This window comes from Tympanuchus pallidicinctus, unplaced genomic scaffold, assembly GCF_026119805.1.
Source record: "Tympanuchus pallidicinctus isolate F22 unplaced genomic scaffold, pur_lepc_1.0 scaffold7, whole genome shotgun sequence".
Classification (NCBI taxonomy): Eukaryota; Metazoa; Chordata; class Aves; order Galliformes; family Phasianidae; genus Tympanuchus; species Tympanuchus pallidicinctus.
The window spans coordinates 18,483,018-18,510,666 of NW_026294791.1; the positions used below are offsets into that span (position 1 = coordinate 18,483,018).

The 27,649-nt window shown below is 36.1% G+C and overlaps 1 long non-coding RNA gene across 6 annotated transcripts in view; it reads right to left on the reverse strand.

Moving 5' to 3' along the window:
• Positions 1-16,234: 16,234 nt before the first annotated feature.
• The window catches only part of LOC128072583 (uncharacterized), a 57,247-nt gene continuing 45,832 nt past the window's right edge, over positions 16,235-27,649 (reverse strand). For 4 of the 6 annotated variants that reach the window (XR_008202366.1, XR_008202370.1, XR_008202365.1 and 1 more), the window contains 4 exons: positions 26,808-26,931; positions 24,891-25,019; positions 23,903-23,981; positions 23,230-23,419 (listed from right to left, as the gene is read on the reverse strand). This is a non-coding gene — a long non-coding RNA (uncharacterized LOC128072583). The other 2 variants (XR_008202368.1, XR_008202369.1) reach the window with 2 other exon arrangements.

Below are 27,649 nucleotides of genomic sequence, written 5' to 3' on the forward strand. Positions count from 1 at the left end.
ATTAAAAAAAAAAAAAAAAAAAAAAAAAAAAAAAAAAAAAAAAACCCCAAACCCTGTTCTTGGGCCTAGAAGTGGCTGGTTTCCTGGATAGGGTTGAGATTAGATTTACTGTCTGGAATCCAGTTTATTGTTGCCTATGGGAGGAATTCAGAGGTGGGAAAGAGAGTGGTGATGCTATAACCTAATGTAATTTGTCCTTTTTACTGTCTTCCAGATTAATATTAGGAAAGCATCAAGATCTCAGTTGATCATCAGTTTATATAGATCTGAAGAGTTAGAGAAAGTTTAGGTGAGGACTCAACAACCTAATTCCTAAACAAATCAGTTGATTGGCTCTAGACATAATAAGTGAACTGATATCATCAAGAGCCAATATATTTTGAGTTTGCTATCATTTTTACCTGTTGAACTTATTTATAGTTGTCATTAAAGTTACATACAAAAAAGGAGTTTAGGATACAGGGCTATGTTGTGGTAATATGAAGCAGGTTGTTACCGTCAGTATCCAATCACTTGTTTTCTTCTAGGCTTTGTTTTTTCCTTGTGTGTTTCCTACCCCCTCGCTATTTGGATGCCCTCCCCCACTTCTTGCCTTATGTCCCACAGTTGTATTCATTCAGGTTTTCCGTTTCTTGACTCTCCTGTTTTATCACTGCACCTCTATATTTTTACATGAGAGAAGAAGTAATCAATTACGTCTATATAAAATGTTACCACAATTAAGAGCACATCTGTTTTATTATAAATCTTTCTTTCTTTGTTAGCTTGGCAGATCTGAAGTTTTCTGAAACTCTTCATAGCCTTAATATTAATTAATAAATAAATAGGCATTCTTCTGATGATGACAGAGATTACCTGTTTGAAGAGCCACAGCGTACAGCATGACTGGGAAGTTAGTTCCTCTGTGGCCTGTGTATCTGTGAGAACGTGCGTCTGTGAATAAATATTCTGTCTGGAATTGTTCTGGGAGTGTGCATGGGTTTGTCCCCAGGTTAAAGGAGAATGCTGTGACTCTGTCATCCAGAAAAATTGACTAAAAGCAGCAATAAATATCTTTTTTTTTTTTTTTTTTTTTTTTTTTTTTTTTTTTTTAATCTTAATCACATCTGTCTTCTGGCTCCTTCTTTGGTAGAGATAAAAACATTGCTGAAATACCATTTTACAGCATATAAAAAGCACATTACCATCCTGTTTGGCCAGCAGCAGGAAGTATCAAATATCATGCTGTATTTCTGACCCAGCTTGGAAATTCAAACAGAGTTTTGGGAGTTTATCTAAGCTAAACTCCCTCATCTCTTAAAGTCCACCTACTGATACACTTTATAGCACAGTGCAATTGATACAGCAGCTCACTTTTTTTTTTTTTTTTTTTTCCTCCCCCACTTGTATGGATTCTAGTGATCTATGGAGGTTGTAACCTTTCATAATTGTAACAATTGTAACCAATCAAGAGAAGGAAAAAAGTGATCAGTTACTGTAATATGCAGGGGTTTCAGAATTTTTCTTATCTGAGATAACTGCAAAAGAAACATCCAGATTTGTTTTAGGGATTGTTTTTTTCCATTTATGTTGAGTTTTGATATAGTGCCATTGCACACCAGAAATAGCAATATCTACATTTCATCTGTTGTTTCTAAAAATATTCAGCAACCCATTCAAACTCATCTTTAATTAAAGATCTTAAAAATACTTCTCTTTAATGGCCTGTCCAGAGAACTGTGGCTGCTCCATCTCTGGAGGCATTCAAAACTATGGATGGGGCCCTGGGCAGCCAGATCTGCTGGGTGGCGAGCCTGCTCTTACTAAAGGGTTAAGTGCTGTTCCAGCCCAAGACATTCTACAATTCTATGATTCTATGAATCTAATTGGTCTTTTCCTTTATTTATTTTTACAATTTATCTGAGACTTAATTTTGATAAAGACTAGTTGAAACAGATATGTGGGCTGGAGAAACAAACAGGGACAGTCTGGAGAGGTTCAGCTACTCTCTTTGCCAACTATTTATCTTATCATATAGAGTTCTCACTGATCAGTTTTGCTTTAATCAGTTTAAATCATTTAGTGGCAAATTAAGAATGCAAATGTCTAGGTATAAGCAGCCTCCTATGGGCCCTCTTTGACATTGTTCTGTGGCATTGTTTTGTAATGGGGGAGCACTGGCAGCCTATCTGATACACAGGGAGGCAGTGCAGGCACAGACTAATGGTTTGCATGTGTTACACACTTGTAGCATATTTAGTTTTGGGCAACACTACTGCCCTCACATCCCCTGTGAACTGGGGGATTAGAGACAATGAGGAGGCTAAGAAGGCTAACAGCAAACTAACTTGTGTCTAGTCTTGATGGTCCTGTACTTCTATTTCCTGTGTATAGATGTCTCTCAACTGAATCCCTTCTTAAAGTATATTGGAGTAGAATCAGAGTTGATCCTATTCTCTGAGAAAGAACACTGAGAACACAAGTAATATTTCAGGGAGGTCTTCTGTCTCGGGCAACTCCCTGTCTCATGTCTGCTCTCTCATTCACCAAAGTTCTCAAAGATTGGGACCAGAAAATCATTGTGCATATTTAAAAAAAAAAAAAAAAAAAAAAAACACGAAAAAACCCCACTCACATTAGTATGTTAATTCCACTAAAGGACTTACTGGTGTTGCCAAATGACAACTGTCTCTCAAGGTGACTGTACTGGCAGACTTGAATATTTCTTCCTATCCGATTCAGCTCATAACACAGGTTTAAAATGGCTGTTTTAGTAGTACTAGGTGATAAGAACTGAACATGTGTTATTGCAATATGAAATTAGTCTTCACTGAAGACGTAATTCCATATCACAGGAAAGAATAGAAATCCCCTTGATTTCTATTTGAGTTGTTATGTTGAGTATAAAATTAACACGTGGCTAAGTTTTAACTTGATTTGGTGCCTTTTAATTGTTTAAGATTTGAAAACTGTGTTTAGGGCTAACTATTCTAATGTGTGAGACACAGTTCAGTGAGTAAGCCCAACCAAGATCCTTGGGATAAGTCCCAGGAGGCCAGTGGGCTGTGTGTGGTAAAAGCAGCTCCCAGAAGGTGTTAAGTAGTTTGTACGATGGGAATAAAGAAACAAGAATTGCACTGAAACTGCCAAATTGTCTTGAGCTTCCGGTTCCTGGGCATGGGTTTCAGCAGAACGCATAATTCTTCTGTCAAAGGTAGCATACTGACATCTTGTTTGTACACTTTTATGGATATTAGAAAGGCAAATCTCTAGGAAATATTATTCTTATCCCTAATAAATAAGTAGTTTTCTGCAGACATCTCATTCTTCAGTTGTTTAATGTAATCAAATATATTTGCTTCTGAAGTTAGGACAAACAAAGGAGAATAATCTGCTCTGTGAGAATCAGTAAAGGACGAATAGAACACTGTTACGTGTGCTTTGTCCTATTTGATTATATCTTGAAATTGTGATTCATCTTTTCTGGTGCTTGTACTGGCTGATCAATAAGTGGATTAATATGTCATATGCTCTTATCATTATTCATCTCCCCTTAAAAATACACACGCATCAAACAAGTGCTTACAACACTTCATGAAGTCTACTGCAATCTGTAATAGCATCAACTGCCCATATGTTATTTTTTCCAGAAAGTGATAACTTTACTAGTCAATATTGTGAAAAATTATTGACCTCATCTGAAAAAGACCAAGTTTTTCTTTCAATATATATCTCCAAAGCAGCAGTGGGTGTTCAGGCCCCGCTGTCTGCCAGGCACATTGCCCAAACTATGAAATAATTAAATTTGTTTGTAGGCAGTCTGAACTGAAACTGAGAAAGTAATGAGGTCTGCCAGTGAGATGGTAGTTGAGGAAGGTAAATGTGGTAAATGAGAAAAGGATAAAAAGAAATATATGTTCATTTCATTGCTTTTTCAATTACTGTTTTGTTTTGAGTTATGTGATTCTGACATTCAAAATTATAATACACAATGCAGTATTAATACAGATACTCAGTGTCTGAAGGCATAAAGATTCAGATATGATTTGGCTCTACATGTATGTTTGCATATTCCTAAATTGTAGGAGACAATACTTATTCTGCTTTATGCTAACGATTTCTGTTGTAACCAGTTTGATTACAAATAATTACTGTACTGATTTTCCAGACTTCATAAATGGTTTCGTCTTCTAATTCTGTACCTAATTATAATCAGATAAAATATTGATATTAAGGAGTTGACAGAAGGACTATGTATTTTATTCCAAATATTATTTGGCTGCCTTGCTATCATCCCTAGATTGCCCAGGAGGACTGAATGATTCAGAAATTAGACCTTGAGGATCATCACATTTGCAGATATTAGCATTTTCAAAATCTGGCTGTGTTGTGCCAATAGGATTTATACATCTGTTTTTATTTTCAACTATGTAAAATGTTCAGAATTCATTCCAGATGATGTATAACCAACTTGTTTTTCACTTTCCCATAAGTAAGAGCACTGAAACTGTCTTCACAATAAATGCTGCTGCTTTATTTATATCTACATCTATGAGCCAACCATGGCTCTGATCCTTCTAGTATTTGGTAGGTACTGCATTTTTGAGTACATAAGTATTATCCATGTACCTCATTGGGATGTGTGTTCATACCTCTTTTTCTCTCCCAGACTAGACCAAATTAATACATGGTTTCTAGATATTTTTAAAACCATTGTATGTAAGTACTTGGTTTTTGGTTAGTTATGTGTGTGTGGGTTTGTTTGTTTGTTTTTAGAAAAGGTGGAATCAATTTCTTGGGCATCTGTATGATACCTAAGACACAGGTCGAATTGGAGAGTTGAAGTGGTCAAAATAGTTAACTAAAGAGGATGATTAGTTGCCTATGGATAATCTTCTCTTTGAGCGTGAATTATTCTGCTACTAAAAAATATTGAAATAACTGAAGGAAGTGGTGAGCAAGAAAGGCTTATCTCCCTAAAGACAGCACTACAGATAAGAAGTACTACTACATAAAAAATGGATTTTCAGTCACCACAGTTCAGCAGTGCCTGTACTGCTAAGACCCAGGGAAAGAAGCTGGTGAAATACTGATACTAAAATCTGTTAGAACAATCTCTGGTAATATCTAGATAAGCCTCAGTATTTAAGTTTTTGTTGTCTAAATGACTTGAATTCCCACAAACCCATGGTAAATTGCTCTTCAATGTGCTCCAATAGGCACATTAAGATATGAGACAAGTTTCTTCATGAACAAAAGAGTGAAATTTTAGATTTCACTGGAATTGTGGCAGATTATTAGAGTTCTGAATTTGGCCTGTTTGCCCTTGGAACCTACAGGGAATGTTTTTTTTGAGTGACTGTGTAAAAAGAAAGGTGCATTTTGACAGGAATGAGAATAATGAACAGACAGCTGGAAATACCTAGGCATGTTATACTTCTTGGCAGACTTCACAAGCAGAGCTGCTGACTTGAGAGTTGCCTATAGGTCTGTCACTTTGTTCATCTCTATTGGGGTTGATTTTTCAGAACTACTTTGTCTCCGAGGTGTCATTTTCCTTATGGCTTACCTTTGCCTTTAAGGAATTAACATGTTTTATCTATTTTGAGTACTTAAATTCACCTAAAACTCTGAAGTTGTTAGTTTACAATAAAAAAGTAATTGGAAAGAGATGGTGGCTTGTTATCCCATTATTTGTTTAGAGGCATAATTTGTGATAGCTTTATGACACATTTCTGTTACTTACTTTATTTTTGAGAAGAAATTAATATAAAAAGACAAATTAAATTACTCTAAAAATTGCTAATTTACTTAGTATTTGTTGCCCTTGCACGGTTAGACACTGCAAAATTCTGTCTAATACTACACTGAAAAAGAAGTTACACAAACAATGTGTTAAAAATTGTAATTAAGAGAGCAATAGCATGCTGTCACAGCAGATATTCATAAAGTTTCAAGTACCTAGATTGATCAGACAATTAAAAAAAAAAAAATTAATGAAAGAATGCACAGTTAGATTTCAAACATGACAAGCCAGTACAGTCTGCTAGCTTTGAGACCTGACCACAAGTTTGTGTTGCCTGCTTTTTCTGTTTAATTTCCAGTTGTGGGAGCCACAGGAATGGGCTGCAGGCATGGGAATGCTGCTGTTCGTTCAACAGGGAGTTTCCCTGTTCCTGACTTCCCCTCCCCAAAGGCAAAATGGTCTGGCCTGTAAAACAGTGACTTCTTTCTATGCAGAAGACAGCAGGAAGAAATGCAGGAGTTATTTTGTTTCTGAAAATAATGTCTCTTAAAAGTTGATGTTTGGTGCTTTGCTTTCTCTCTCACTTCCCAGTGTTCATCCTCATTTCTTAAAGAATTGTCAGTTTTACTTAATCAGATTAAAACTGAGATTAAACAAATTAGAACTATTCTGAGGATCATGATCTGGTAGATAAGTAAGATCTAAATTTTTCCACCAAACTACTGAAAACCTAAGCGTCAAGAATTAATACAAATTAAAGCTCATGCCATCTTTCTCTAAGTCTATGCCAGATGTATGTTTGGGAAGTTTAACACAACAAAGACCCTAGTAAGCTGTCTTGAAAAGGTAGTAAATTATTATAATAAAGTATATTTTGAGGAAAAAAATTTAATGCCTTAAAAAAAAAAAAAATTAACAAGCACTACCCTTGTACTTGTATTTTGGTGTTAGAACATTGTTTCCTGCAAGAGAAATTTTATCTATTCATCAACTAGTTGAGAGTAAGAATAAAAAGTCTAATTTTAAGTGAAAAGAACAGAAGAAATCAGTGAACTCTACCTGAGGAAGCACATGCTGAAGGAAAGCCTTGCATTCTCCATTATTGTGGTAAGCACAACCAGGGAGACCCAAGCAATTCAGAACATTCTACTGTACTTTGAAAGTACTGAAGAAATTCAAGTTATGTAATTTTAAAGTTAACAGTAACTGTTGAGAATTATCCTTCATCACAGTCAGATGGATTGTGTATTGTGTCACATGCTTGATTTCAGCTTACTGTGTGTTACAATTTATACAAAGGTGAAAGTAGATCTGTCAGTTTGTTTTGGTCTGTTGATGGTTTTATTTAACTCTACTGAGCTTTCACAAAGAGAAGGGATGGTGGGTCTTCCCTAGAGTAAGTTTCTGAGGCAAAGTTCATCTGGCAAAGCTCTCTCTGCTCAGTGCAGTCAACCATGGTGTCTGCAGCAGGGAAGAGTGTTCAAAATCTAGTATAAGAGGCAGGAACCAGCATATAATTAGGTGAAAAAGAGTCAAGAAAGGTGTTTTTCAGCTTTTCTTTTATATATATGTAATATACATATGAAGATGCTGAGTTTGCAGTAACCTGAGAAAAGTGCTGAACCTTGGAGCAGGATTTGGCTGTATGGCTACCAAAAATACAGAGGAGTTTGCATATAAAAATATTCAATTTGAACTTGTTTATTTCAGTATAACTGAATTACCTCTTATTTAAAAGCTACCTTGTTCCACCAGGGATTCTACTTAAAATATGGATTAAGAACTTTTGAAGAACTAATTCTAATGCAATGGTGCAGACAGTTCTGCCTCACAGTTCTGGCTTGCTTAGTAGCCTGTTGCACATCGTCATAAGCACACTTGCATGAGAGGAGTCTGTTTTTCTTTTTGGTGAGCTGGAAAGCTTTTTCTTGCCTGCTTGTTAGCATATGGCTGTCATCTCCACAATGAGTTCTGGAATCATGTGATAAACTTCACGTGTGTCTTTACTTCACCTGCATTTCCTTCCTCAGCCTGCCTCCCACAGAATGTCTATAACTTCCCAAACCTTTGGGCAGTTTTAATTAGCTGGCTTTTTTTTTTTAATTTCTCTCTAAAGAATCTGCTGAAAATGTATCATCTTCTTTCTCCTCCTGTGTACCACCTATGGAATTAATCTTGAAGTTAGGCTAACCTAAGGCCCAGGAGTACACTATCCTATCTTTGACCAGGGTTGAATTGCTGTCAGACAGTCTGTTAAAGTAAGAAACAAGAAATGAGAGCTAGAACTAGGAAAATTATTTTGTTAAAAAGGGGAAATTACACTGAGTTACGAGTCCTGAGATACCAGAATTTAAAGGCTAACATTCTTATATAAAATAAAGGCTTTGAAGAGAAGGCTTTGGCTTACTTCAGATTTGTACAGTAGGGTTCTATGGACAGCCACACCAAATTCTAAATGGTATGGACAAAACACACATCTGGAGGTCCCAGTAAGTACACTGTCAAACCTACACATAGTTAATTCATCTAAGAAGTTTTTTGCTGGGATAAACATAGGCTCTCTAGATTCTGAAACAAAAGCCCTGTTATGAAGCAAATGAAACAGCTCCCTGAGCTCAAGCCAGCTGAATCTGTTATATTCAGTCCAGACTGCTTTACAACCAATAATTCTTTTAATTTATATACAGTACCCTGCTATTTCCAGAGGGATGGTTTTATTTGACTATCCATTCACCTAGAATACAAGTTAAACTTGATGTTGCCAAATATGGCAAGCTGATCTTATACCACTTTGATATCTTATTTTGCAAAGCCAAAACAAGCATTACCATGCTCTACAATTGTGGCTTACCAGACTTACCGTTAAATGCACAGTTTTAAAACTTACTATGGCATATCAAAGGAATGTGATCATTTGGATGCACATGACCAAAATTACAGTGCCAGAGTCATATAATTATGCACTATTTCCTGTATTTTCTTTACACTGTCATGAAATATAAAATGGATGCTACAAAATGTAGATTAACAAGGAAAAACAATAAGAAAGTATTCCTGAACTTGAGATGTTAAGAAACTTATAAAATCTGAAGGAAATTTTAAGTTTCATAGATTTTAACTTTTTCTTTAAAATGCTAATGTCTGCTTGTAGAAAAAGAATTAAGTCAGTCTACCAAATAAAGTATCTATAATGATTTGCATAAATGTAGACAACTCCTGTGTAAAGTTGCTAAGATAGGTTGTTACTGGTTCCTTGTTTCTCACTCTACTTGATGACATGGGGGGAGATGACACTTCAGTGTAGCAGAAAGGCTTAAATAATCTACCACACTGAAGCACCTTCTCAATACTACAATAGTGCCTCCCTCCATCCAGCCCCTAACCCAACACGCATACACCTATTGCAAATACCCTATTCCACAGGAGTGTAATGTGGGAGAGAGAGTATGACAACTATCAACAGGAACTCTGACACAGCTGCTCTTCTCTTGTTAGATGACTCGAAGAAGATGTAGTTTTGTTTATCAGAATCTCTGTTTAGAGTAAGACATGCAAGCATCAAGCATGTTAAATAAAAATGACAATCATGCTGCATTGTGTCTAGATATTGCTGGACTAAGGCAATGCATGAGACTGTCCTCTATGTGCATGTTTCAAAGGCTGAATATAAAGCTAACAATGGGAATTTATGAAATTTGGCTAGGCAATCATGACAAATTTATGAAATCCACATGCCATGGCACATTGGGCGATACTGTCACTGCATGATGAGGTCAGCAATGTGTAAATCAGAGGAAGTAAGCCATGTATACAATGTTTCAAGATTTAAAAAAAAGAAAAAAGGAGAATTACTTCAAATAACAGAAGTAAACCCAAATAATCACAAGTGCATGTGTGTATGTATGGTCAAAGAACTTGACCCTTGATTTAATCAAGTACTTTGCTCAAAGTATGTAGAGATTGGAAGGGTAAGCTGAATGTAGGGACCAGGATGATGTGGAACTGAAGTTACTAGAAGTGATCTCTCTGACGAAGTAGAACAGGATCTACAGTTTAGACTTATGTCCTATTCTTCTGAATCCTTCAGGTGTGAAGGAGAAAGTCATGCAACAGATCCCCAGTACCTGCATTAGTCTGTATATATTGAGATTTACTCTAAATGTGTGCACAGTTTACAAATGTGTAGACGATAATACTCTAATCCCTGTAGATTTACTCTTCATCTTCATTTAATGAAGAAATGCAATAAAGTATGAGTGCAAGGGAAGCAAAAATCTAAACGAGGCTTCTGAAAGACATTGGAGCTAAGGACATTTCTTCAAAGTTAAATCTCATTAATTTTTTTCACTGAGAAGTATGTGTTTAATTACTTTAGAAATCAGTTAGGAAACATTGGGGTACAAGTTTGTTTCAGTTTGGGGGGAAAAAAATATTCAAATCTGTTCTAGTTTCAATGTTTTTCAAGTGCCACTGGGAAGGCATTTATTAGATATACAGTATGTCTGAATATGACAACACTGGTTAATATTTTAACGAAAAAACTTTCTGCCATTCCCAAGGTATTACAGCTGTTAGAGTTTGAGACAGCTGTTAAGAAACTGAATGCAAAGACGTTACAAAAGTGACATAAGATAAAAACTGACTTAATTATTCTGACAGTCCCAATGTATGCTACAGACTTCCATTCCTGAATTATGGGCTGACTGTGTAAAAGGCTAGTTTTTATACATTTATTGCAAAAATGTTCTTTTCAACAACAAAGATTAATTTTAATTTCTCGCCTCAGTCAGACTATTTATTTTAGTAAAAAGAATAAGCAGTGCATACAGGCTATATGTGTGATATGCTACTGTTACATCTGAAGAGGAAATAGCTTTGTTATATCCAAGTATACAAGTTTTAAGAATGCCATTGCCTCTTCTACTCTGTTGACTTCTTTTAGTACTATATCATAAGAGAGTCTATCACAACAATTTTAGGAAAAAAACTGCATTCTAAATTGTCACGTGTATTCGAAGAATCTGTGAGAATAATTTCTACGCAAATTGTTTTTTTTCACATGTACTGTGTATTATACAATGGAGAAGAAAATACTATTTAGAAAAATAGGGGAGAAATTAAAAAAATTAATTGATTGAGGTAAAATAATTCTTACAGAGAAACATCAGGAAAAAAAAGAATATACAAACTAGATATAGGGGATAAAATGAGCTGTTTTGGGCATTCCAACTGTGACTGCTTTATTCCTGCTAAATCAGCATGTTTTACATGAGACTAAGTTACTTGTTTTAGCAGTTCATATCGGGCTCTCTTGATGTGCATTCCAAGGAAGATAACCCTCCCCCGCATACAACGTCTTCACAGAAGACTTGTTGGGGATCACCTGTTTCTTTCATGTTCTATAGAACTTCGGGAGATGAGAAGCATACAAGATTGTTGCTTTTTGTTCAATTAATATATTGCTTTTTTTACATTCATACTGTACATACAAACATACTGTTTGCTGAAATGTAACTTCATCCTTCAGAAAGCATTTTAACTGATACCTGCCTTTCATAGTTGGCTGCCTTGCATGTACATATACTCTATACATCTGTGCTTTTTCCATGGTTTCTGTTACTACTGTATTTGCGTCACCTAATTTAAAACAGACCTTCTACTGTTTTCAACTATAATGGTTTGTGGCTTAGTATGTGAAATAGAATTGACTGCACAAAATGTTAAATTCTGATGCTAGACATTCCAGCTAGGTCTTTACAGACAGGAATGTGCATTTGTCTGGGCAAGCATTATAGTCCTAGGGGTGCTTAACTCTTTTAGTGACAGCCTCAATATTTTGAAAAAAGATAAATATATTAAAACAAACAAACAAACATTCGTTTTAAAGAGAAGAAATTGCACTGGCATACCTACTATTTTTTTCAGAGTAAATCTCTCACAATTACAAACTGTGGAAAAGATTGTGAAAGAAACATTGAAAATAGAATGCAATATCCAAAGGATATGAAGCCCTGAATACTAACTGTACAATTTAAGATAAATACCTACTAGCAGGGATAACCATCAGCTATCTCTGATATTTGACTACATCTGCAGAAGAATGCAAACACATTAAATGCATAAATCCTCTAAAATGTTATTATATTTTAGAGCATGAGATGATTTATATCATTTTCCAGTCCTGTTTCCAATTTCTAGAGAAAGCAGATTCATCATGCTGCTCCAGTAAAAAAGTGCTTAAGTGACTAGAACAGTCACAAGAAGCTCATAGGAAGAGATCAAGCAGTTAAAACTGGAATCATCCCTGTGGAAAAGGAATACTATCTCTGCACAAGGCTAGGGAAGAGGAATGAGGGAGGGAGATACTCCCAGCATAGGAGAGACAGAGAAGAGAATTTTGAACTGCTTTCTAACTTAAGTTTCTCAGGGTGGGCTGCTGGGAATTAAGGCTACCAAAAGTCCATGTCATTTATTTAAGCTCAGGTTTCAGAAAACAGATACTCTTGAGCCTGCTACTAAGAACCACCTTCTTCCTCTGCCTGTAGCAATTTCCGTATGTCCTGTTAATGCTTTGCCTTCTGCAGCTACATTTAAAAATCTTTTGTCATCATTCCTAGGGACAGAAGCAATTAAGCAAAACCTATTTCATGGACCTAGATATCTAGTGCAATCAAACAATCTTTCTTCCATGGGAAATCATCTGAAAAATATTGTTGCTGGTTCCTGACCCAAGTGGTCCCTGAGTTTTTATTACATTGCTAAACCAACTCTTCTTCCATTATCCAGTAGCCTGGCTACGTGAATTGTTTGGACACCTATTAGCAATGCGCCCATATCCCAGGCCACTAGCAGAACTTTTCTTAGAGGCTCTCTGTAGCTATTCTGATGATCCCAGTTGTCTTCTGGAGCAGAAAGAACAGTGTGTGAGATGGGAGAGCACAGGTCATAGGCTGTAAGCTCAAGACACTGAGAAATCACAACATGTCAGACTTACACAGTGGACTCTGGTTAAAACAAGTGGTGGGTCACCTTGTTAATAGTTCTTTTAAATAATGTCATGGAAAGAAAAATGACTAGCACACACTTTGGATCCATTATCATCACTGGCATAAAATTTACTTCTAAAGTAATGTGCTAATTTAATTGGATGTTTTTTATAAGTAATTATCACAGTGTTTTACTATGAACCAAACTGAAAATACTTCAGGAAAACAGGATTTGTGTTTATATTTCATTATGTGATAAGGCATGAGGCTCTTGAAAGACAGGAAACTGATTGAATTGATAATTCCCAGTTTTTCCCATCTGAAGCTCTATCCCCTCCCAGAACCCTTCTGTCTACTCAGAAACTAGAGAAGATTTCCCTGTCTATTGAGGGAGAATGTAATGGCCAGAGACAGAACAATTCAAGTTAAAGTCTTACAATCTAAATACCATATGATCACGGAAGCAGTTAGATCATGCAAATTCATTTTCTAAAACTTTTAGAAAGCACTAGGATGCTTCTGTAGCATTCACAAGCAGTTACACAAAAATAAATATGGCTGCATCGTGTTAGTTTTGAGATCCATCTAACCCAACATCCTGTCCCAGAAAGTGGTCAGGAGAAGAAGCTTACAACAATGTATCCACTGTGCTGTCCTGTCTTCTGAAGATCTAGTAGAATCTTGTAGATTCTAGTAGAATTCTGGGGTGGAAACATCTGTACCATCATGTCTGAGAGCTACTTACACATCTATTCTACACCAGTTTTCTTAACCGTTTTTTTTTTTTTTTTTAATCTGTTAATATCTTTGGAATTCAAAATAATGCAGCTATGAGTGATATGACTTTGAAATGCAGTATATGAAAGAGTGTTTCCTCTTTTTAATTTTAAATCACACAGTGTCTTCAGATTACTGTCAGGTTGTTGGTTTTTTTTGTTTTGTTTTTTTTTTTGTTTTTTTGTTGTTTTTTTTTTTTTTTTTTTTTGTTTGTTTGTTTGTTTGTTTTTGTCTTTTAAAACAAGAAAGAAAAAAAAATTCCTGGCCATTTTCCCTATTATCTTGTCCAGGGCAACTTGTATCAGAGCTAAACAGCCTTATCTTTCTTTTTCCATTCTATAATACTGTTTAATTTGGAAATCTTCTACTTACATAGTGTCATACTGAAACATTCTCTTGTGAAAGGTGATCACTCATTATGTGTTCAGAAGATGTACGTGCTAAAGATCTAGTCAGTGTAAATTATTTTCTGTGTATGTTACTTTATTCCTATTCATTTTTAACTTGTCTTTCTGTCCACACCTCAATATTGAGTGAACTACTGTTTTCAGAAAATTATCCAGTTAACTATAAGATGTTTTAGAATTTTCTTAAAAATTTATAACCCAACATATTACATGCGTATTTACAGTAAGAATAATCATAGAATCACCGAGGTTGGAAAAGATCCCCAAGATCATCCAGTCCAACCATCCACCTATCACAATATTTCCAACTAAACCACGTCCCTTGGTACAACATCTCAACATTTTCTGAATGCCTCCAGGGTCGGTGACTCCACTGCTTTTCTGGGCAGTCCATTCCAGTGCCTGACTGTGCTCTTGGAGAAGTATTTCATAACATCCAACCTGAATCTCCCATGGTGCACCTTGAGGCCATTCTGTTTAGTCTTATTGCTAGTTACATGGGAGAAGAGACTGACACCCACCTCACCACAATCTCTTTTCAGGTAGTTGTAGAGAGTGATAAGGTCACCTTCTGAGCCTCCAGTTCTCCGGACTAAATAGTCCTAGTTCACATAGCTGCTCCTCATAGGACTTCAGCTTTGCTGCCCTTCTCTGGACACACTCTAGGGCATCAATGTCTTTCTGTAGTGAAGGGGCCAAAACTGAAGACAGTACTCACATTTGGGCTCACCTGGATTGAGTACAGGGGGGTGATCACTTCCTTGCTCCTGCTGGCAACACTATTTCTGATACAAGCCAGGATGACATGCTTACTGGCTCATGTTCAGCTAAGCATCGACCAATGCTTCCAGGTCTTTTTCCTCTATACAGTCTTTCAGCCACTCTGCCCTAAGCCTGCAGTTGTTGTGGCCAAAGTGCACGACCTGACATTTGATCTCATTTAACTTCATCCCATGGGCATTTGCCCAGCTATCCAGCCTGTCCAGATCACTCTGTAGGGCCTTCCTAGCTCAAGGTGATCAATGCTCCTGCCAACTTAGTGTCATCTGCAAACTTACTGAGGATGCACTCAAAGCCCTCATCCAGGTCATCAATAAAGGTATTGAACAGAACAGGCCCCAATATCAACTCTGGTGGAAATTACTCATGACCAGTTTCTAGCTGGATATGACTCCATTCACTACTACTCTCAAGACCTAGCCAGTCAGCCTGTTCTTTACCCAGCAAAGAGCGTATCTTTCCAGGCCATAGGCTGACAGCTTCTTCAGGAGGACAGTATGGGAGGTAGTGTTGAAGACTTTGCTGAAGCCTTTGCCCTCATCCACCATGTGGATCACTCAATCATAGAAGGAGATCAGGTTAGTCAAGCAGGACCTGACTTTCATTAACCCATGCTGGCTAGGCCTGATCCTCTGGTTGTCCTGCAAATGCTGTATGATCTCCCTCAGTGTGATCTGCTCCATAACCTTACTTGGTGCCAAGGTCAGGCTGAGAGGCCCATAGTTTCCTAGCTACTTCTTATGATCCTTCTTGTAGATGGGAGTCACATCGGCAAGCCTCTTATCTTCTGGGACCTCTCCTGTTGACCAGGAATGCTGATAGATGGTGGAAAGTGGCTTGGCTGTCACCTGCACGCAGCACCCTTGGATGGTTTCTATCTGGCCTCATGGACTTGGGGCAGACCAGATGGAGTAGTAGGTCTTTAACTGTTTCCACATGAATAATGTGAGGTTTATTCTGCTCCCTATCTGGCACTTCCAGGTCTGGGGGTAGAGGATAACTGGTCTGACTTTTAAAGACAGGTATAAAGAAGGTATCGAGAACCTCAGCCTCTTGCTTATCCTCAGTGATCATGTTCCCTGCTGCGTCTGGTAAAGGACAGAAATTCTCCTTAGTCTTTTTCTTACTGTTAATATGTTTGTAAAAAAGTTTTTTGTTCTCTTTTACCCCAGCAGCCAAGCTGAGTTCAAGCTAGACTTTTGCCTTCCTAATTTTCTTCCTGCACATGCTAACAGCTTCTTTGAACTCTCCCCAAGTTGCTCGTTCCTTCTTCCACAGGAGCTAAATTCTTGTTTTCTCGTGAGCCTCCCTGTTCATCCACGCTGGTCTGCTTCCCTGCCAGCTCATTTCGCAGCACAGGGGATAGCCTGCTCCTGTGCCTTTAAGACTTCCTTCTTGAGGAGTGTCCAGCCTTCATGGTCTCTTTTATCTGTCAGGAACTGAATTCCAAGGGACTCTCCCTACTAGTGTCCTGAACAGTTGGAAGTCCACACACCAGAAGTCCAAGGCAGCAGTTTTGCACCCCTCCCCAACTTCACTAAGAATTGAGAACTCTACTATTTCATGGTCACTCTGTTGAAGACAGCCCCCAACCTCCATGTCTCCCACTAGTCCTTCCTTGTTTGTGAACAGCCAGTCCCCTCTAGTGAGGAGGTGCCCCATGAGAATAAAGGCTGGCAATCATGCAACTCCTGCGTTCAGAATGCCTCATCTGTCTCTTCATCCTGGTTAGGCAGTCTATTACAAACTCCCACAAGGATGTCCACCTTGTTGTCCCTTCCCCTTATCCTTAAAAATGTTCATTTTGGGAAACACACTCTGCATAATGAAACCACGCCATAACTTCGTGTTTGTAGCCAGGGAACATTGCTTTGTCATTATCGCAGAGCATATCTCCCAAGTCACAGTTCTTGTGAGCAAGATTTTTTGATAACTTTAGAGGATAAGAGAGGGAACAGCTTCATTTCGTGAAGGAAATGTAAACAAGGAAAAACAGTTACCCTAATGATAGAAATTGCTATTATACTTTCTGTATTTTCCTCTAAATTTTGATCTAATAGGAAAGAAGGTCTTTATCTCAGTATATGTACTAAAACCATGAAAACGCGATTCTGCTTCTAAAGAATAGAAAGGTTGAAATATTAGATTTCATAAAAGTTTGGTATATAAAGGCAAAAACATATATATGATATTCTGGCAATGTATGGTAGCTTAAAACATTAGCATTCACATTTTTCTTCCACCCAATACTGCTTTGTTCCTTTTACGGATGTAGGTACGTTGGCTTTTTTTTTCTGCCAGGTGCATATCACTTCAGCTTTTCACTAGGTATATTAACATTTATGTAGGCGTAGCTACTTCATGAAAACTTGTGAACAAATTATTATTTACACCTTTCTAAGAAAAAGTCTTCATTTATGATACAGTTAATAATTTAGTAAAATTGTCTTTGCTTTTATTGGTATCAAGTTTTTATTTAAATGCTTTTTGAAAAGGTCACTGTAGAAGAAAGAAACTTTTTGTATGTGAATAATCAAAATCTATTTCTTGAGAAGCTTCTGTATTTCTTGGACATTTTTTTACTTCCATTGTGGGGTTTTTTTGTTGCTGTTTTTCTTTCTTCTTTGATAAGAAAAGATAAAGCTCTTAGTTATTCTTACAGTTGAAAAAAGCATTTTGGCTTTTAAAAAGATCTTTAAAAATATATATATTGTGTCATTTTTGAGAAAAGTTGAGTCATATTTGTATACAGTTTTAAATCAAATTTCTTTGGGAAATTTTCACTTTTTATGAGATATATAATTTTATATATTATATATAGATAGATATAGAATAATTTCCTTTTTGTTAACATTGATGTCTGAGGCTTTTTTTTCTGCTTAATTTTTTTTCTTCAAACTACTTGTCATTACCATGTTATCATGGAAAAGTAGCTTTAAAGGCTGGTAGTGAAGAGTATTCAATTTTATTTTAAGTAGTACTCTAGGTTTATATGATACATTGCATTTTTTGATAACTGTTACTATGCACTGAACTAGAACATTAGTAGTGGAATTATTTTCATTTTTCTATCCTTATGGTAATCTGATTACCCAGGTTTATGAATCAGCCTTGCTCAGTTTGGAACATCTGCAATTTCACTAGACTATATTCAGTCTACCTTATTTTTACTTACATATTTCATACGATCTGTTAGATCACCATGTAATGGTTTGTGCTGACACACAAACAATTCCAGTTTTCTCAGTCACTTCCATGTTTATGAAATTGTCCACTGAGACAGATTTTGAAAACAGTGTTAATTTCTATAATCAGTACAACTGTTGAAAACTCCATTGCTTTTTTCATTTTAAGTAAAATTAGGTTACCCCCCGCTTTCTCCCATGAATTTCTTGATGCATTCAATAAGCAGTTTAAGTTCTACCAACTCTCTGTAGATCGTTAATTTACAATCTTGAATTTCACATGGATCCAATATTTAAGTCTGAATACTACAACTCATTTCCAGAGTTCCTCAGAAATGATGATTCCCACCAACTCCACCATTAGCTTTCCAAAAGTTGATGTGGCTGCTAAACATGCTACTTCTGCTATTTCTGGTGCATGCCCTCCTCATAAAAATTTTTTAATCTTCAAATTGCCAACTTTAGAGAAAAGTGTAAAAACAAACAAACAAAACAAAACAAAAAAACAGGGTTCTGTAGTCTGAATGTAATTGCTCATTAGAAATTCTCACTTTGCTCAACTGAAAGATAGATTTTGCATTGGCAGCTGGAAGTATGCTATGGAGTCTCCCCTAAATGGCTTCAGGGGAACGAAAAATAAATGTAACCCAGAAGGCATTTCTGTCAAGAACCAATAGCATATAATTAGCAGCCAAAGTGTAGAAGAGGTTCCCTCTGATATATATCAGGCTATAAAGTACTGGCTTCTGTCTGGAAATTCCATTTTATTATGTAATGTATTTTGGAGCAAATCAGCAACTATTGAGCCAAGACACAAGTGCTACAAGAACTGGGATTTTCATTACTGCAAAACCACTGCTTTATCTTTCAACTGCTTTAAATAAATCACTGAAAGAAATTTAAAAAAGTATTAACAAAATCTATTCCTTAAAAATATCTATTTCTATAGTTTGCCCACAAAGTTAGACATTTCTAGTATATCTAAGAATGTAGAGCACCTCACTGGGAAAAAGTAAGTTACACATTTTAGGAAGACAAAGTATATATGAACTTAATTGTACTTAATTTTTTTTTGTTTAGAAGATTTAAGAATTCCAAGAATGAAGGAAGGCTATTTAATCCCTTCATACATGTCCCACTTGTGAGAGCACAGGAGGATTCCTACAGAATTTAGTAACAAAAAATTTAAGACAATTTAACTCCTTTTTTAAATTTTACTTTACCAGAGAGTGTATTTGTCCATGAAGCTGGCAGAAAGTCAAGTTAGTGTATAAATTACAAAAGGATCCTTTTCATCTTTACTGGATTCCACTTTTTTAGGTCATAGTAAGATAAGAATACACAGAGGAAACAAGAAACTTCTCCATATTTAGGAGTATGGTTGTGAGAATGTGAACCATCCGTAGCACTTTGTTTTGACTTCTTATGAATCAGTTATTTTAGAGTCTTATCTGCTGGCTAGTATTCAGAATGTAATAAAATCAATGAAGATTTTCCCCTTTTCTTTAGATAAGAGCTGAATGAAGATAGTAGAAACATTTATTTTGAGATTCTAGCTAATTTTTCTGGTATTGCACACTAAACTGACTAAAAGGAATTTTTATCAGTAAAACTCTACTTTAAATATCAGCCTTACTGAGGTCATAAAAACTCAGACATTCAAATAAAAGACTAAAAATTATACTGTATGTGTTCTAATTTTCTCTAAAGGTTTTCAATCTGAAAATGGACATTTTTCTTTCAAATAGCTTTTGTTTAGAGGAATCAGAGCTCATTTCTTGTGATAATCCAATAGACAAAACCAAAATAGTTATGCTTGCAGGCAAACACTTCACTTTTATGAAATGCCAGCAGTCATTGTAATTTATAGCTTGAGTTTAAGATTGCTAGTTTCCTAAAACTAGCAGAAGGACATTGTGATCAGATTCTTGATAGTAAATGTCTTACCATATGCAAATGCTTTCATTTTCTTTTTAGGATTGTTTGTACGCATTCTCAAAAAAGGACTGTGATAGAATTATTCTCTCATTATACACTGCTGTAACTTTTATGCGTTTTAAAATACAACTCTAGAAAAAAGTTTATGTGTCCTAATCACAATCATCATAATTTCCTTTCTGGTAGTGAATAATGTCAACAGCTTTGTTTGTTGTCTTGTTTATAGTAGAAAGTTAAAAGGGTGTCTTTCAACATGCTGCATAATTAGTGCATACTTTCAATTTTTTTCCTGACCCACTATCCGGTTCTTAGAGGAAGAGAAAAAAACAAGTGAGAGACCTCACAGCACAAACTTCCAAATCTACAGCAGGAATCTAAAATAAATATGAATCCCTTTGGGCCCTGAAATGCAGTTTTCCATACACAAGCTCCACTGATATCACTGTCAGGGAGTTCATTCCCTTGATCAATTCTGTTTACTTAGGCAACTCACTTTGAATTTGTGGTTTAGTGTTTGGTGGTTCAGAAGGGTGCTCCTAGCAGACATCAAGAAAATGAGACAAAGGCTGTAGGTGCTAGTGAGTAAAACTACTTATGGTGATTCAACTGTTTCTTTCTTAAGTACATTGCTCCCCATGTTTAAACAAACCAACAACAACAACAAAAAAAAAAGCAAACAGAAAAAGGAATACTTAAGAAGTATTTCTGAAAGAGAAATATGTGCATCCACAGCTGTAGTCTATGACCTCTTTCCTGATGGGAACAGAGATTCCCACTGGCAGGAGATCTTCAGCTTCACCTTCAAAGGAAGGGAAAGAATGTGGTGCAGAAATCGGAGTTAAGCACAAAGGCTATCCTGAAATTCTGTCTGGGCAACACAACACAGTCCATATTTGTAATAAAAAGTTGACTAATTATGCCTTCTTTCATTGAAATGATAATTTTTTTTTTCAAGTGCTTAAAAAGCAAATTCTGTGTACTTTACTAGTGAGCTGAAGGGTAATACTGCTTGGAAAATAACTTGGTTCAAATGATAATGTTTTTCCTTAGAGAGAATAAAGCATCAATAGAGGACAGGAGGTGTGTGTAGATGTGTGAAATGTGTTTGAACTAATTAAGACGTTCCAGTGGAAGGAACAATGCTTTTGTTGAAATAAGCGAAAATCGGTGCTATTCAGGATAATTGTTCAAACAACCAAGTTATATGGATTTACAGTAATACCTTTTGAAGTTAATTGTCAAAAAACTTGTGTATTACATCTTAAATTTAAGTCAAATGTCAAGTGATCTTAATATGATGCTTGTGAATATTGAAGAGTGTTCATTTTAGATGCTGAAGTAACACACATATTTAGAAATATGTATGGGATGTGAGAAACTGAAGTCTTGAAGCTAAGAGATTGAAATATTTTGATTTCTTACTGCTAGAGCGTTATGAGTGTTTCAGTGTACGTAGAAGTAAAGAATAACAGCACAGGTTTTTAAATATCTGGCAGCTACTCGTGCATATGCAGCTACCTCTCCATGGGAAGCATAAAACTTTCAAAGGTGGCACTCAGTACTACAGGCTGTATCTGTATCACAGAAAAAGCAACGTTTCCCAGCTGTCAAATCTGGCCATACTCTTGTCTCACCAGGACAAGACAGGAAGGTCACGCTTCTTTGCCTAGAGGAAAGCCTTAAGGAAATGAGAGTTGTGCCTGGCCACAAGCCAATGGTGTACTGTGATCACGCACATGTAGACTTCCCCAGAGAATGTGGGTGCTTCTAGGAAGGCTGGTAGTGTGAAGTCTGTTTATATACAGTTTAATATCTCAGTTGCAAGGTAACAGGGACAGGCCTCTGCCAAGCGCGCGCTCTGGAATATGTGTTGAAATTGTTTCAATAATAGAGAATCTGTTTGCTAACCAGTGTGCCAACCAGACTAGAAGTTCCTGGGAGAGCTGATACAGAGTTGGGATGTGCTTGAGGAAAGGAGAAGATGTTCCACTAGTGTTTCCACTTCTTAGAAAATAAGTTCTTCTGGTGTGACTTCATGTGTGCTCGAATGAATAGCTCTCGGTGAGGAACAGACCCCAGCATAAGACAAAAGAAGAAACTCACTCCATAAGAACAATTCTTATAAAAGAGAAGAAAGTGAAACTGTCTCTATGAGCTGACCGCAGATTGTTCATTCTGATGCACACTGAGACTAATTTCTTTCCAGTAAACACCCACTCTGAAAACACAGCCTACTTTTCATTTGTGAGATGAAGTCCTTTCTCACAATTAAATTTATCCATAGATAGTCAGTATAGCTTGATTAATTTTGTTGTGATATGTTGCTGAAAAAAATCAAGACAGTAAAAAAAAATAAATTCTAAAATGGCAACACAGAGAAGCTCTCTAATAAATTCTGCACCGGTTAGGCTTGGGCACTGCTTATAGAGCAATGTTGTGCTGTCTAGATTTCACTTCTTTGACTGGACTGAGTGGCATGAAACTTGTTAGCAGTTGTTATTGTGCTGGTCTCATTATTGACATGGTTTCTTGTATAGTGATAGAGTATTCTTTTTATCAGATGTAAGATGTATACCTGGTATGTGACATAAGTTCAGCAGAGAATCCTTTGTACTGTGTTGACTATTTGGTGCAAATAAATATCCTCCTATGAAATAACAACATTGATTTCTTAGTTTAGTGGTTCATTGGAAGATGAAATCCAGCTGCCTAAAATTTGAAAAGTCAAAAGTAATACTGCTTAAAATACTGTTTGTGGAGTCTCTGTAGATCTGCAGAATACTTGAATAATTGTTGCAACCCATGAAATACTAATAGCAATGCTTTTTCCTGGGAAGCCACCAGACCCTTTCTGTCATGTTGCAGGTCTGGCTGTGGGAAGTTGGCGGTCTGGCCAGGACACAATCATGGGGCTCCTGGAAATGACAGCTGTTGGGAACTGGCCATGTTCTCTTGCTCTGGCTCTTGCAACTTGTTTCCAGCTTTTGTCACTGTCATGCTGAAGAGTTTTGGGTATTGGCCAAAGGTATATACTGGGCAGCTCTGTTGCGCACTGGTTGTATTGCTCACAGATCAGCATGTGTCACACACACTATCATCATACTAGGATGACAGCATGTCTGATAATATCCATATGGCCTTTCAGCCCTACCGCAAAGATTAGGTATCGTTAAGAGCAAAATTACAGAATCACCTAACAACAGAACTGTAGAGGTTGGATATATAGCTTTCATCAAATTGTATACCAGAATTCTTGTTTTTTTTCTCTAATTCTATCAGTCTACTTTTTCTCCAAGAACACAGAGTATGATAATGCGATAGCAATCTGTGATTCAGTCGAATGCTGTAAGACAGAATCAGAAACCATCTAATTAAACTCCTTCAATATTTTGGAGCATGTTGATGCATACAAATTTGACAGGGAGCGGAGCTGTCAAAATTCCTGCTTCTCTTTATTCTGGGATGAAGAGCAGCTTAGATGTTAAGTCATCAAATATCTTCGTCTTGCAACCTTTTGTTGTTTATTAGCGGCGAATAACATTTTTATCCCAGAGTATAATGTTCCCAAGGTTCAGGTCATGCAGATCAGTCCAAAGAGAAGAATGCTGGCCAAGAATACATCTGGAAACAATGTTAAAAGCAGACAATTTATGTGTGCCCAGCTATTTGGAAGATCTGAGAACTGAACAGAATAGGCTCACGCTATGATGTTTCTGAATTATTTCTGTAATAATACCTACCTCTTGGACTGCTGTCAACAGACGGATATTTGTTTGTTATGAAACTGCTACTGTCAGTGCTGCCATTGATCTTTCGTATGTCTGTATGACTGTTCAATTGGAAGATTGATATGCGGTAAAGCAATGCCCATAACTTACCTGGGCTGGGAAGGATTTGTCCTAACCCAACTTGACTTGTACTGAAACCTCATTAAATAATTCAGATGCATCATTTTGGCACTTCTCAGAAAAAGTTAGATCTTACAGCACAAGTAAAGGAAATAAAAGCTAAGAAAATAACTGAATTTTCTTTAGTTGACTATAAAGCAAGATGATAGATTGAAATATCTCCTATATTTTGTGTGTCTATATTGCACCCATTTACCTTTGGGGTCTTAATTTCTTTCCTACTTCCTTTTCTTTCAGTTCTGCATCAGGACTCCATCCAGTTCAGTATTATATTTCTAACAGGAAGAAAGGAAAAAATGCAGCCAATTAAATGATTCAAAGAAAAATATTTTAATGCCCCTTGTGTGGCTATGTTCATAGATGTTATTGTAAACAGTTTTTCTTTCTTTTAGCTATACTATAAGAAGTATGCATAATTATTGTCATAGGCACAGAAATAGTTTCAGGTCAGTACATTTTTCAGGGTACAAGTAACACTTCTGCAATTTTATAGAACATATGTCGATTTATTTTATTTCTTTTTCATTTTCATACTACAGACAATAAACTTCTACTTTGGAATATCCACAGTTCCACAGTGTTGTTCATTGTTTTTTTTTTGTTTTTGCTTTGTTTTGTTTTGTTTTTTTCCTTCAAGATTGATTGAGGGTTTTTTTAAATTTATTTTTTTAAGATTCATTGTGCAGTTCAGTGAACAGGTTTTGTTAGCTTTATGTTTTACTGACATTTAAACTGAACTGAGATTTCAAAATAATCATAAACTATTGGCCAGCACCCTGACTGGAGGCCTGGCTAGCCTATTCTGATGTGACTACTGCAGGTGCCTTTCACTTCTGGCTACTCCTTTTCTGGCAGACAGGCTGTTTTGCATCAGACATTCCCATTTTGCTTTTTTGCCTGTTTAAATTCTTAACCTACATTCCCCATTGGACTGTAACACTTCATTATTTCTGCTTTGTCCCAGCACTGCACACTTGGCTGTTATGCTTTGCCCAGATCAGACATTCGAGAGAAGATGTGCAAAAGTAGTAGTTCAACAGTCTATACCAAAAATTACACACTTGGCCACTGTACTTAGCATTGCTTATTTCCAGCTCTTCTGTTTTGACATTTTACTTCTCTGACACTTAATTCTCAGAATTAATGTTTCATAAATAAAGTGAAGTAAAGGTTTTTAAATCTACCTCTTCTGAGATGTTATCTGGTTTCATCTATTGCCTCAGTTTAAGCTGGCCACTATTCTTCTCATGAAAGCATATTCCAGGAAGACAGGCTCTCTTGGCAGAAATCATCCCACACTAGTCCTCATTTTTCTAACTAAAAAAAAAAAAATTATATTTATCAATATGAAACATTTCATGAACATCATCACACAGCAACTGTAGTGTTTGTCAGACTGTGCTATAATAAAAGGTTGAAGGAGTTCTTACAGCAGAGAGATAATAAAGAAAAATATATGAGGTGAAGGGTGGAGTTCAAAATGTCTTGTTTTTGTTTCTTTGTTGTTGTTGTTTGTGTGTTTTCCTGTAGCAAACTGTTTTCTTGGAGTTTCTAGCTTTTTCCATTCCTTTTACAGTGTAGATGAAGACCTGGTAAGCTGAGTTTGGTAAACAGTCAGTATTTGTTATAAAGTTAGGTTAGTATGCATCCTGAATCTGTACTATTCATGCTGAAGAAATCATCTAGTCTAAAAGAATAGAGTGATTTTAGAGAGCACAAGTGATATTTTAGGCTATATCTAAATAGAAGCACTGATATTCAGTATTATTTATACTTTTTGAATTAGAAGAATTCAAGCAGGATAAATCATTAACTGCTTTGTATTGTTTGATGTCAGTCATTAAATGGTGAAATTCTGTTGTTTCACAATTACCATAATCTCACAGGTTAATGAATCAAACAAGATAAACAAGTATCATTATTCGTCCCTAATTAAGGAAAGTCATGGTAGATTATTGTATGGCTCAGTTAGCTAACGCAAATAGTTCAGATAGCAGTTTAAGAGCCACAGAACTGAGCAGTATAGCATTACAGAATTTTACTTTCTAACAGTGTTAATTTCACTTCCTTCATGCTGGCTGATTGTCATAACTTTAGTATGTTTTTTCCTGTGTCTGACTAGTACAAAATAATTTACCCTGGTTAAGTGGCAAAATAAAACTCTTTAAATTTACCTCTACTTTTGTTTGGATGCAGTGTGTTTTTTAAAATCAAGAACATTGACCGTATGGATCTCATTAACTTTAGAAAATTTATCAGCCAACAGAATGGAAAATAATTGCAGCTCAATAAAGAAGCCTTTGTTTACTAACAGCTAAGATGAAATCCTTTCATTATATAAACTCCCTTTAACTTCTTGGGGGTATAGGCGTTCATTTCAAATGAAAGTAGCATGTCATTAACTAGATTTGTCATTAACTTAGTTGAGAATTATAACCTAGACATAAAGCGTGTAAAAGAACACAAGTTAATATAGCAATATTGAGTGAATATAGCAATATTGAGTGAATATTGCTATAGTAATACAAGGGAAGAGTAGTTTGACAGCCGTTGCCCTCATTGTGTATTCTTAATCACTCAAGCCTCTAAGATTATTGAATTCTCCATAATTTTTAATTTTAGCAGGAATGTACTTTTTTGGAGTGGTTTTTTTGTTTGTTTGTTGGTTGTTTTTTTTTTTGTTTGTTTGTTTGTTTGTTTGTTTGTTTTTAATCTGCAAATTAGAGGAGATTTTTTACTAAGATGGTTGACTCTTTTGTATATTTGTCTGCACAGTGAACCTTTGGTATGAACAGAGAGCAGAGTGACCTGCTCCATGATATCTGCTTCAGTACCAGTGTGAGAATGGTAGGGACAGGGAAGAATAAGCATCTCTTAGTTGCTGCATATCTTTTGCATGCCATGGGTAATTAATTATATTGGTGTGTTACCTAGTCAGAATTAAGGAACAATGCAAGTGCATGAATTGTAGTTTGGCTACTGAGAAACAGCAAAAAATCCTCCAGTTTATACTTATGCTTAAATCATGATTGGTCATATGCTATGCTTTTGTTTCCTTTACAGTTTCATGTATGTTTTTACTCATATTAAAGTCTACTTACTTTGTTTGTGTCAGAGAGCTGTGACCATTAACTCTGGCATAGGATCAACTTTTTGTTCTGTGTTTGTGAAGTGATAAACCCTGTTATGGTCCTTCTTGTTCACGAGTTTACATGATGTCTGCTCCTAAAAAAAATTAATAATGGTTAATTTTTCATTTTCACTCACACAAACAAAATTTAAAAGTGAAGATTCTCTTACAAAATACAGCAGTCATATCAGTGATAGGGAAGATATGTAAGGTAAGCTCCCTGAAGGTAACTGTTCAGCAGTACAGACTTTTGCAGCTTGCTTGAATTGAATTAAACAAGTCATTGATAAATGTTTTTCTCTGTGCACATACAATATGTATTTATCTGTCTGAACCAATATGTTTTGCCACCCTTAATATATGCTAAATTTTATTTCATTTCTGAAATACTCTTACTAATTTCAGTAGAATTTCCTTCTTGCAAGGACAGAATCTACTCAGTGAGAATGTGGAAAGAAATGAAACACTAATGTTCTTTTATTAGGTCACACAGTAATCTTTGGAAAAATTAGACACTTCTTAAAAGCTGGTAGGATTAATCTTCTCCAGAGTTAGGCAGAAATTTTTCATCTGAAGCTGTCATGTAGCCCAAATCTGCTGTAGGTGTGCTTGAAATTGTTGCTTTAACTATGGAGTATGATAAAGGGGGGAATAAATCCAGCATTATATTGTTCTTTTCCTTTGGGCTAATCCATATTCTGTATCTATTCAGAACAGAGATCAACAAATCTTGAAACAAGGAAAGAAATGTATCATTTCTACTTAATTATAATTCAGTAGGAAATATTTATCTCTTTTCCCCTTTCCTCTCTC